Consider the following 10339-nt stretch of genomic DNA (forward strand, 5'->3'; position numbering starts at 1 on the left):
CAGAGTAGTTGACAGCAACAACTGGGGCACAGGACTAAACACAGGAGAAGAGGTTGCAGTGAGTAGAGCAGGGCTTCCAGTCTGAGAGGGAAAATTATGCAGAGACTTTGCCTAGAGGCATTCTCTTATAAGTATCACAACTTCTCTTAAGAAAGAGGGAAGAAGGTGGGAGTCCTGGCATGTTCCTGTAATCCTAGTTACTTGGGAGGCTGAGGCAGAACAACTGCAAGTTTGAAGCTACTCTGTGCAACTTTAAAATAAAAATAATAAAGTAAAAGACAGGCCATTATATGGTGTCACACACATATAATCCCAGCAACCATGGAGACTGAGGATGGGTAATTACATATTCTAGAGGCTGAGGCAGGATTAAAATTTTAGACTTGCCTCAGCAATTTCATATTCTAAAGGCTGAGGCAGGATTAAAATTTTAGACTTGCCTCAACAACTGAGAGAGACCCTGTATCAAAATAAAAAGTGATGGGGATGGAGCTTAGTGGTAGAATATCTCTGGTTTAAACCCCAACACACACACACACACACACACACACACACACACACACACACACACATTAATTTAAAAAATATTTTGAGCATGGTGGCATATGCCTGTAATATCAGTAATGTTTGCAGCTCAGGAAGCTGAAGCAGGGAGATCTCAAATTAAAGGACAGCCTGAATAATTTAGCAAGACCCTATCTTAAAATGAACAAAATATATAGTTTATAATCTAGTGGTAGAGAGATTATCCTGGCTTCAATACCCAGCACCAACACACATGCACAATTAAAAAATAAAAAGAAAAGATAGAAGGTAGGAGTCTAACCAAAATTCCACCTTGTAGATAAACTTAGGTCAAAAAAGCAAAGGCCCAGAAAACCTAGTAACTAAGACTGTTACAATTGCATATTGCTAAATTTATTAAGAAAACTGAGCCACATTAGAATTCATCAGTAATTTATTCATCAAATCCTTAGTGAAAGCTTATTATATGCTCAGCACTCTCTTAGGTTCTTGGGATACATTCATGAATAAAGCTCACTTAGATCCAAAACCAGAAGAGCTTACATAACAATGGGAAAAGGGTGTTTGCAAGATTACTGGATTTTCTTCAAATATGAGAAGCACAGGACCAACTAAACTCTCAAAGTTAAAAGAAAAATTAATCATCATTTTTAAACTTGCTGGTGGGGTGTTTTACTCCCAGAAAAACTGGCACCATGTAGATTTTTGGTTTTGGTAAGGCTGGGGCTAAAACCTAAGACCTTGTACACACATTCTAAGTAGGCAACGTACTGATGTGTTATACCTCCTGCCCCTAAAATTTCTGACTTAATTTTTTGGCACTACTGGAAATATAACCCAGGACTTTGTGCTTGAAAAGCACACATGCTAACCACTAAGTTACAGCCCCATCCCCATAGCACCATTTTGAGTGTGAAGCCAAGAAGATCTCTCTCTCTCTCTTCTCTTGCTTCTTACTACATGTGCCACTTTCACTGAGTCTTTTCTGTGTTCTTTATGGGTAAACAAAAAATAGAGAAGAGTTTTATTTAAGAAATGTAATATTCAAGAAATTAGTATTATCATTTATGTAGCTCCAGTGCTTAGATACTTGTGAAAAAAGTTTTCCTACTTTTTCTTTATTCTTCTTTCTAATGTAACTAAGTTGGGAGTGTGGTGTGCTATAGCACTATCAGACAATGCAACATATCAGAATTCAAGGGACTGGGGTATATTTCAGTGGTACAGTAGGTGCTTAGCATATAAAAGGCCTGTGTTCCTTTCCTTGGACCCTCCCCCAGTGTTTTTAATTGCATAACGAATTTAAGTTAACTTACAATAATGCTAGGTTTTTTTTCATAGGTATTTAAACCTCTCATCTTAAAAGAAAAACATTCTCATGGAGTGTGTAGGTACAAATTTGTAATGCCAGCTGCTTAGGAAGCTGAAGCAGGAGAGTCAAAATTTGAGATCAGACTAAGCAACTGAATGATACCCTTTCTCAAAATAAACAAGAAGAAAAAAATATAGCCTTTTTAGCAAGTGGTGATGAGAAAACTGGTTCTCCATATGTAGAAGAATTAACTACATTCTTATCTTTACCCTCCACAAAAATCAACTCAAAATGGATCAAAAACCTAGAAATTAGAACAGATACTATGGAACTCCTAGAAGAAAACACAGGGTCAATAATACTTCTGCTTACAGGCACAGGCAATGACTTTCTCAATAGGACTCATAAATCTCAGAAAATAATGACAAAAGTTACTAAACTGGATGGGATGAAATAAAAATCTTCCACAGAGCAAAGGAAACAATTAAGAATGGGAAGAGGGAGCCCATAAAATGAGAGAAAATCTTTGCTAGCTAGTCTTCTGGCAGAGGATTAAAAAGTAGAATATATTTTAAAAAACTAAAAAAAAAACAAAAAAAAACAAATAACCCACTTAAAAATTAGTAAATAAAATAAAAAGACACATCTCAAAAGAAGAAACACAAATGGCTAACAAAAATACAAAAAAATGTTCATCATTAACAATTAGGGAAATGCAAATCAAGACCATACTGAGATCGCATCTCAAACCAATCAGACTAGCAGTCATCAAGAAGAAAACTAAGGCCTGCACCCCCATGCAACTGAAGCCCAGAGTTCCAGGGCAGAGCCACCCCATTCTGGGGTTTCTTATTCACCAAAAGTTTCTCCACAGCCCAACATCAGGAAACATACAGGCTTGAGGGTAACACCACCATGAAACTGGAATATCTCTGCTTCTATCAAGAGACAAAAAGAAGGACCTGGTAAGACATCACCAAAGTCCCTGTGTCCTGGCTGCACCAGGGGTTTCTCTACTAGGGTGCTTACAGGTAACAGGGAGTCTTGCATAGGGTTGCCTAGCTCTTGTTTCTTCTACTAACAGTCAGCTTCTCATGATTACCCTCTCACAAGTCGTATAATCTAATACCTCCATATTCTCACATCCTATCTCATAAACATCTCAGCAACACCCCAGTCCCTCTTTCTACCATTAGAAACTGTAAGCCATTATGCAAAACTATTGACTGTATGGTAGAAGATAACAGAAATTTCTGATTATAGTGACAAAACTGTAAATGTAAAATTGAAGCTGATATGTAGCTGCACAGGTGGGTACATTGAGTGCTGTAATATTGATCTCTCTCCTAAAATCGAGGTATTGGTAACCTATAGGGACACTATAAGACAATAGGGCAGAAGTTATAATACCTCAGATCTACATTGCAAGAGAGGAAGACACATAAACATCATTAAAAAACAAGGGAGGAAAGTGCCCCAAACAAACCAAGATACTATAACAATAGAATCCATAGATAGCACAATAGGTGAAATGTCAGAGAAGGAGTTCAGAATATACATAACTAAAATGATTTGGGATTTAAAGAATGTGATAAGATACAGGCAAAAATTGATCACTCCAACAAAGAGATAAGAACAAATTCAGGTGACCACTAATTATACTAACAAAGAGATAAGAGGGCAAATTTAGGTTGCAAGAGATTATTTCAAGAAAAAGATAGATATACTGAAAAAAGAAACAAACAAACAAAAATCCTTGAAATGAAAGAAACAATCAGCCAATAAAAAACTCAATAGATAGCATCACCAACAGACTAGACTACTTGGAAGACAGAACCTCAGACAATGAAGACAAAATATACAATCTTAAAAATAAAGTTGACCTCATAGTGAAGAGGGTAATAAACCACAAACAGAACATCCAAGAATTATGGGATACCATCAAAAGACCAAATTTAAGATTTATTGGGATAGAGGAAAGTTCAGAGATTCATATCAAAGGAATGCACAGTCTCCTCAATAAATAATACCAGAAAACTTCCCAAGCAAAAAGAATAAATTGGAAAATCAAACACAAGAGGCCTATAGGACCCAAATATACAAAATTACAACAGATATACATCAAGATACATTATAATGAAAAGGCCTAGCATACAGAATAAGGATAAAATTTTAAAGGCTGCAAGAGAGAAAAATTAGATTACCTATAAGGGAAGACCAATTCAGATCTCAACAGATTTTTTGACCCAGACCCTCAAATCCAGGAGATTCTGGAACAAGCTCTAAAAGATAATGGATGCCAACCAAGAATCTTATATCCAGCAAAATTAAGCTTCAAATTTGACAATGAAATAAAAATCTTAATTGATAAACAGAAGCTAAAAGAATTTACAGCAAGAAAGCGTGCATTACAGAACATTCTTGGCAAAATATTTTGTAAGGAGGAAATGAAAAACAGCAATGAAAATCTGCAAAGGGAAGAACTACAATAAAAGAAAATCCAACCACAGGAGAAACCAAGTCAGGCTAAATATAAAAAATTTTAAAAAATGACTGGTAATACAAATCATACCTCAATAATAACCCTAAATGTTAATGGCTTAAACTCACCAATCAAAAGACATAGGCTGGTAGATTGGATTATAAAAAGACCCAACAATATGCTGCCTTCAAGAGACTCATCTCATAGGAAAAGATGCCCACAGACTGAAGGTGAAAGTTTGGGATAAAATATACCATTCACATGGCCTATGTATGCAAGCAGAGGTTTCCATTCTCAGACCAAATAAAGTAGACTTCAAGCCAAAGTTAATCAAAAGGGATAGAGATGTCATTCCATACTGACTAATGGTACCATATATCAACAAGACATAACAGTTATAAATATATAAGCCCCAAACATGTTCATTAATCAAACTCTTCTCAAGTTCAAGAGTCAAATAGATCACAACGCAATAATTCTGAGTGATTTAATACACCTCTTTCACAAATAGATAGATATACCAAACAAAAGCTAAACAAAGAAACTATAGAGCTCAATAATACAATCAATAACTTATACTTACCTGACAAATACAGAGTATATTATTCATCAACAAGTTAGTACACTTTCTCCTCATCAGTACATGGGTCCTTCTCTAAAATAGACCATATGTTATGGCACAAAGCAAATCTTAGTAAATATAGAAAAGTAAAGTACTACCCTGCCTTCTATGAGACCACAGTGGAATGAAATAAGGAAGCAATGATAAAATAAAAAATAAAACTATTAGAACACCTGGAGACTAAATAATATGTTATTGAATGAACAATGTGTTGCAAAAGATATCAAAGAGGAGATTAAAAAATTCTTAGAAGTAAATGAAAACACCAATGCAACTTACCAAAATCTCTGAGACACTATTAAGGCAGTGCTAAGAGGAAAGTTAATTGCATGGGGTTCATTCCTTCAAAGGAGAAAAAGTCAACAAATAAATGACCTAACCTTACATCTCAAAGCTCTCCAAAGAGAAGAACAAATCAACCCCAAGAGCAGTAGGAGACAAGAAATAATTAAAATTAGAGCTGAAATCAATAAAATTGAAACAAAAGAAGCAATTAAAACATTGACAAAACAAAAAGTTGGTTCTTTGAAAAAAATAAATACAATTGATAAATCCTTAGCCATGCTAATGAAGAGAAGGAGAGAGAAAATTCCAATTACTAAAATTCATGATGAAAAGCAAAATATCAAATGGACACCATTGAAATACAAGGAGATATTTAGAAATTATTTTGAAAATTTGTACTCCAATAAAATAGAAAATATAGAAAACATTGATAAATTTCTGGAGGCATATGATATGCCTAAACTAAATCAAGATGATATTTACAATTTAAATAGATCAATTTCAAGCATGTAAATAGAGGATGGTATCTGAAGTTTACCAACCAAGAAAAGCCCCAGACAACATGAATACACAACTGATTTCTACAAGACTTTTAAAGAACAACTAACACCAATACTTCTCAAACTATTTCATGAAATTGGAAAAGAGGGAAGTTCCAAACTCATTCTATGAGGCCAATATCACCCTGATTTTAAAACCAGACAAAGACACATCAAAGAAAGAAAACTTCAGACCAATATCTCTAATGAATATAGATACAAAAGTTCTCAATAAAATTCTGGCAAATCAAATAGTGCATCGCTATCAAGTAGAAATCATCCCAGGAATGCAAGTTTGGTTTAATATACAGTAATTCATCACACCATAGACTCAAAGATAAAAATCATATGATCATCTCAACAGATGCCAAGAAAGCCTTTGATAAAACATAGCATCCCTTCATGTTCAAAACACTTGAAAAACTAGGGATAACAAGAACATACTTCAAAATTGTAAAGGTTATCTATGATGAGCAATAAGCCATGATCATTCTAAATGGGGAAAAATTGAAAGCATCTCCTCTAAAAACTGGAACAAGACAGGGATGCCCTCTGTCACCACTTATATTTAACAATAGTTCTTGAAACTCTAGCCAGAGCAATCAGAGAGATGAAAAAAATTAAAGGGATACAGAGAGGAAAAGAAAAACTCAAATTATCATTATTTGCAGATGATATGATTCTATACCTAGAAGACCCAAAACATCCCACCAGAAATCTCCTAGAACTAATAAATGAATTTAGAAAAGTAGCTATATATAAAATCAACACTCATAAATCAAAGATATTTCTGTACATCAGTGGCAAATCTGCTGAAAGTGAAACTAGAAAAACCACTCCATTTACCATAACTTAAAAAAAATACTTGGGAATAAATTTAAAGAAAGAGGTGAAAGACCTCTACAATGAAAACTAAAACACACTAAAGAAAGAAATTAAAGAAGACCTTAGAAAATGGAAAGGTCTACCTTTTTCTTGGATAAGCAGAATTAATACTGTTAAAATGACCAAACTACCAAAAGCATTATACAGATTCAATGCAATTTCAATCAATATCCCAATGACATTCTGTACAGAAATAGAAAAAGCAGTCATGAAATTCATCAGAAAAAAATAAGAGACCCAGAAGATCCAAAATAATCCTTAGCAAGAAGAATGAAGCTGGTGTCAATACTATTTCAGGCATAAAACTATACTCCAGAGCAATAGTATCTAAAACAGTATGGTATTGGCACCAAAATAGACCTGTAGACCAAAGGTACAGAATAGAGGACACAGAGTCTAACCCACATAACTTCAGTAATCTTATATTAAACAAAGGCACCAAAAATGTACATTGGAGAAAGCTCTTCAACAAATGGTGCTGGGAAAACTGGAAATCCACATGTAACAACAACAACAACAAAAACCTCTCTCTCTCACCACTTCAAACAGAAATGATTCAATCCCCTCACACATGTATAGGAATGTGCTCAAAAAATGTTCTTCTAGAAAATATAGCAACAGTATATTATTTCACAAGAAACTTCCCTTTGTTTTAGACCTAAATTTACCTCTGAGCCACAAAAGTTGCATTAACAGTTTTTGACCTATTTTAATAACAGATTACCTTTGCTGTTTTGTGGGGGGATACCAGGGATTGAACTCAGGGGCACTTGGCCACTGAGCCACATCCCCAGCCCTATTTTGTATTTTATTTAGAGAGGGTCTCACTGAGTTGCTTGGGGCCTCACTTTTGCTGGGGCTGGCTTTGAATTTGCAATCCTCCTGCCTCAGCCTCCTGAGCCACAGGGATTCCAGAGGTGGGCCACCGTGCCCTGCAAGCTTGCATTATTGATTCCCATGATTATCCCACATCAGTGGTTCAGATGTGGGATAATCATGGGTTTAGTGCTTCAATTACTGCCAAATTATAGTTCGCACAGCCTCCTCAACATTCAGAAAACATTCAATCGATGGTTTCATAATGTTATAATTGTTTCATCTTCTTCTAAGAGTTTTTGATCTGAAGCTTGTTTTTCAAGTTCTGTGTTTATGTTACTTTCTAGGGGTGCTAAGCTCTAATTCATGAGAAGGAATAAAACTATATTGCCCAGACTCAAAACTGAGTTCTATTTGTCTTAAGGATTCCAGGATCTCCACCTCAGGAAATGCCTTTGGAATCTCTTGCTGTGCTCCATTGTATTCAATAATAATGTCCTCTTCATCGCTGTCTTCATCTTTTCACTCAAAGCTTGGTTTCATCTGCTGTGGATAGCTAAGAAGGCTATTATTGATAGACTGGCCAGAGCTACTGGAATTCCAACTTTTTCTAACAACATTATTCCTCTGGTTTGCTGGTCTCACTGTTATGATGAGGTTGCAGCTGTTTGCAGTCAACACATCTGTTACTTGGTCAATACTATTCCCTTAAAATTCCATACCATTAACTTCTAAAAATGTCATCATTTACAGTTAACAGTCCTGTGCTTTGAGCCAGATATACATAGAGGATCCTGGATATAAAGATCCCAGGGACTTTCTCTAGGTGGTGTGGTGTTACCCTGACACTTGAGCCATCCTAGATGTAGAAACCAGGGCATTTCTCAATGCCATATTTGTAAAGACAATCCTTATGGTGTGTTTCTGGGAGCATATCCATTTCTATGATGGAAGACAGAGGCCTGATATCCTGGGGCATACTAATGCATGGCTTTTTTCTGTGGTTATCTGGACTGAACACATTAATTAAAACAATCTTCATCGTTATCAGCATGTTTGTACTGAAGGCACTGTAGTCTGCTGCTTCTTTCTTTTGTATAAAAATCCTAAACAGTGGATTGGCTGTTGACATAGATTTGTGATAATTGTCATTATTTATAGGCAGCAAGTCTCCCTGGATGTCTGCATTGATTATCCTGTGAACAAATTTCTAGGTTTTGATCTTTCCAGCAAAAATTGATGAAACTCAGCTCCAAACTTGCTCTTCACCTTTATGGTGCCCAGGCAGCTACTGCTTGCCCAGTGCTGGTGGACACTGTTCAGGCTGAGGCACAGCCCCATGAAGCTCCTCAGTCTGGCTGCCACTCAGGAGAACAGACAGCTAGCACACAGCCAGTGGGCTCAAGCAGGGATGGGACCCTGGACACCATGTCACAGGCACCTGCAGATGGGGCAGCTGCTGCTTGGGCAGGACAAGCTCAGCTAGACTTGGCAAGCTGCTCACCTGGCAGGATCCAGGGTATGACTGGCTGCAGGGCCAGCAGGGATGTGAATCCCTCCCTCTGTGCTTCATGAGAATGCTAACACTTTCTTTCAAAAGTTAACTAAAGCTAATAGATATGAACATCTCTGAGCTATAGGCACCACTTCTCATAAGAGAGCAATACTGGCAAATTCATTCAATGTCATTTTCACTGTGAGCTCTACCATATTGACCTTTTTCTCTTTGGTGACTTGGCATTGAACCCAAAGGCTGGTACACAGTAGAAGCTTAATAACTGATCAAATCACTATATGAATAAATGGCTGTCCTATGCCCAGGATATTAAGGTTGGAGGGGATAATACAGATAATATAGATAAATCTCTATTAAAAGCTTGAATCTATATGTTTGCAGTGATTAATTCCTGCTTCATTGCTGCCAGGGACAGGAAACTCTCTACCACATTCCCACAGCAAGTTTTAGCTATGTAGAATTCTGACTGCTAAAAGCAGTGCCCTTCAGGGCCACATGGAATAGGATAGGCCCTCAGAAATGTCATTCATAGATTTGTCACTTAATGAAAAACTTTTTTGTCAACTGGGGGATCAGGGTACTATGATGGTGGTTATATGAGACTGGGAGTTGGTTGTCAAGAGTTCACACCAAGGCCCTGCCACTTCCCACATGTGTGAATATGGACAATTTATTATGTGAACTTAAGCAAGGTTCCTGGCCTCTCTGACCTTCAGTCTTCTCATCTGTAACTGGGTGGTCAAGGAGACTTCATCTCTGCTCATTGTCCTATGAATTTCAAAAGGAAGAAGGTACAACTAAAATCAGTTTGTCTGAATCTATTAAAACATAAACAGGTTCTACTTTGTTAAGTTACATTGTTTTGTTATTGGAAAGGGACTACTTTTTTATACCCATCTAAGCCACACCCATTTATCACTTGGACTGGTGAAATAAACACTTCCATTTGCCCCCACAGGCCTGTTCTCCACTCAGCAGACCACCAGTCTTGTGATCACATGGGCCTTGCACAAAATCCCTGGATGGTGAACAGTCTGGGGTATTTCTGAGTCCTCCATGGCCCTGAGTGCTCTGTTGACCTCTTTTTTAAATATTTATTCTTAAGTTTTATGTGGACACAGTATCCTTATTTTGCATTGTTGTGGTGCTGAGGCTCGAACCCAGTGCCACGTGCATGCTAGGCGAGCATTCTACCACTGAGACACAACCCCAGCCCCTCTGGTGACCTCTTCATCTTACCTCCTGGCACCTTGGCCTTCTCCCCTGACCCTGCTTGGGGTCCATTCTAACCCACATATTTGCTCTTTCATCCAGCCTTGGCCTAAATTTTTCACTCATTGAAGGTGCTGCTCCCGAA

General features: G+C 37.0%; 1 pseudogene; it reads right to left on the bottom strand.

Annotated features, from left to right (window-relative positions):
• Positions 1–7726: 7726 nt before the first annotated feature.
• LOC143398074 (partitioning defective 6 homolog beta pseudogene) lies at positions 7727–8807 on the bottom strand (annotated as a pseudogene).
• Positions 8808–10339: the final 1532 nt, after the last annotated feature.

The sequence above is a fragment of the Callospermophilus lateralis genome, chromosome 1 (assembly GCF_048772815.1).
Source record: "Callospermophilus lateralis isolate mCalLat2 chromosome 1, mCalLat2.hap1, whole genome shotgun sequence".
In the NCBI taxonomy this organism is placed as follows: domain Eukaryota; kingdom Metazoa; phylum Chordata; class Mammalia; order Rodentia; family Sciuridae; genus Callospermophilus; species Callospermophilus lateralis.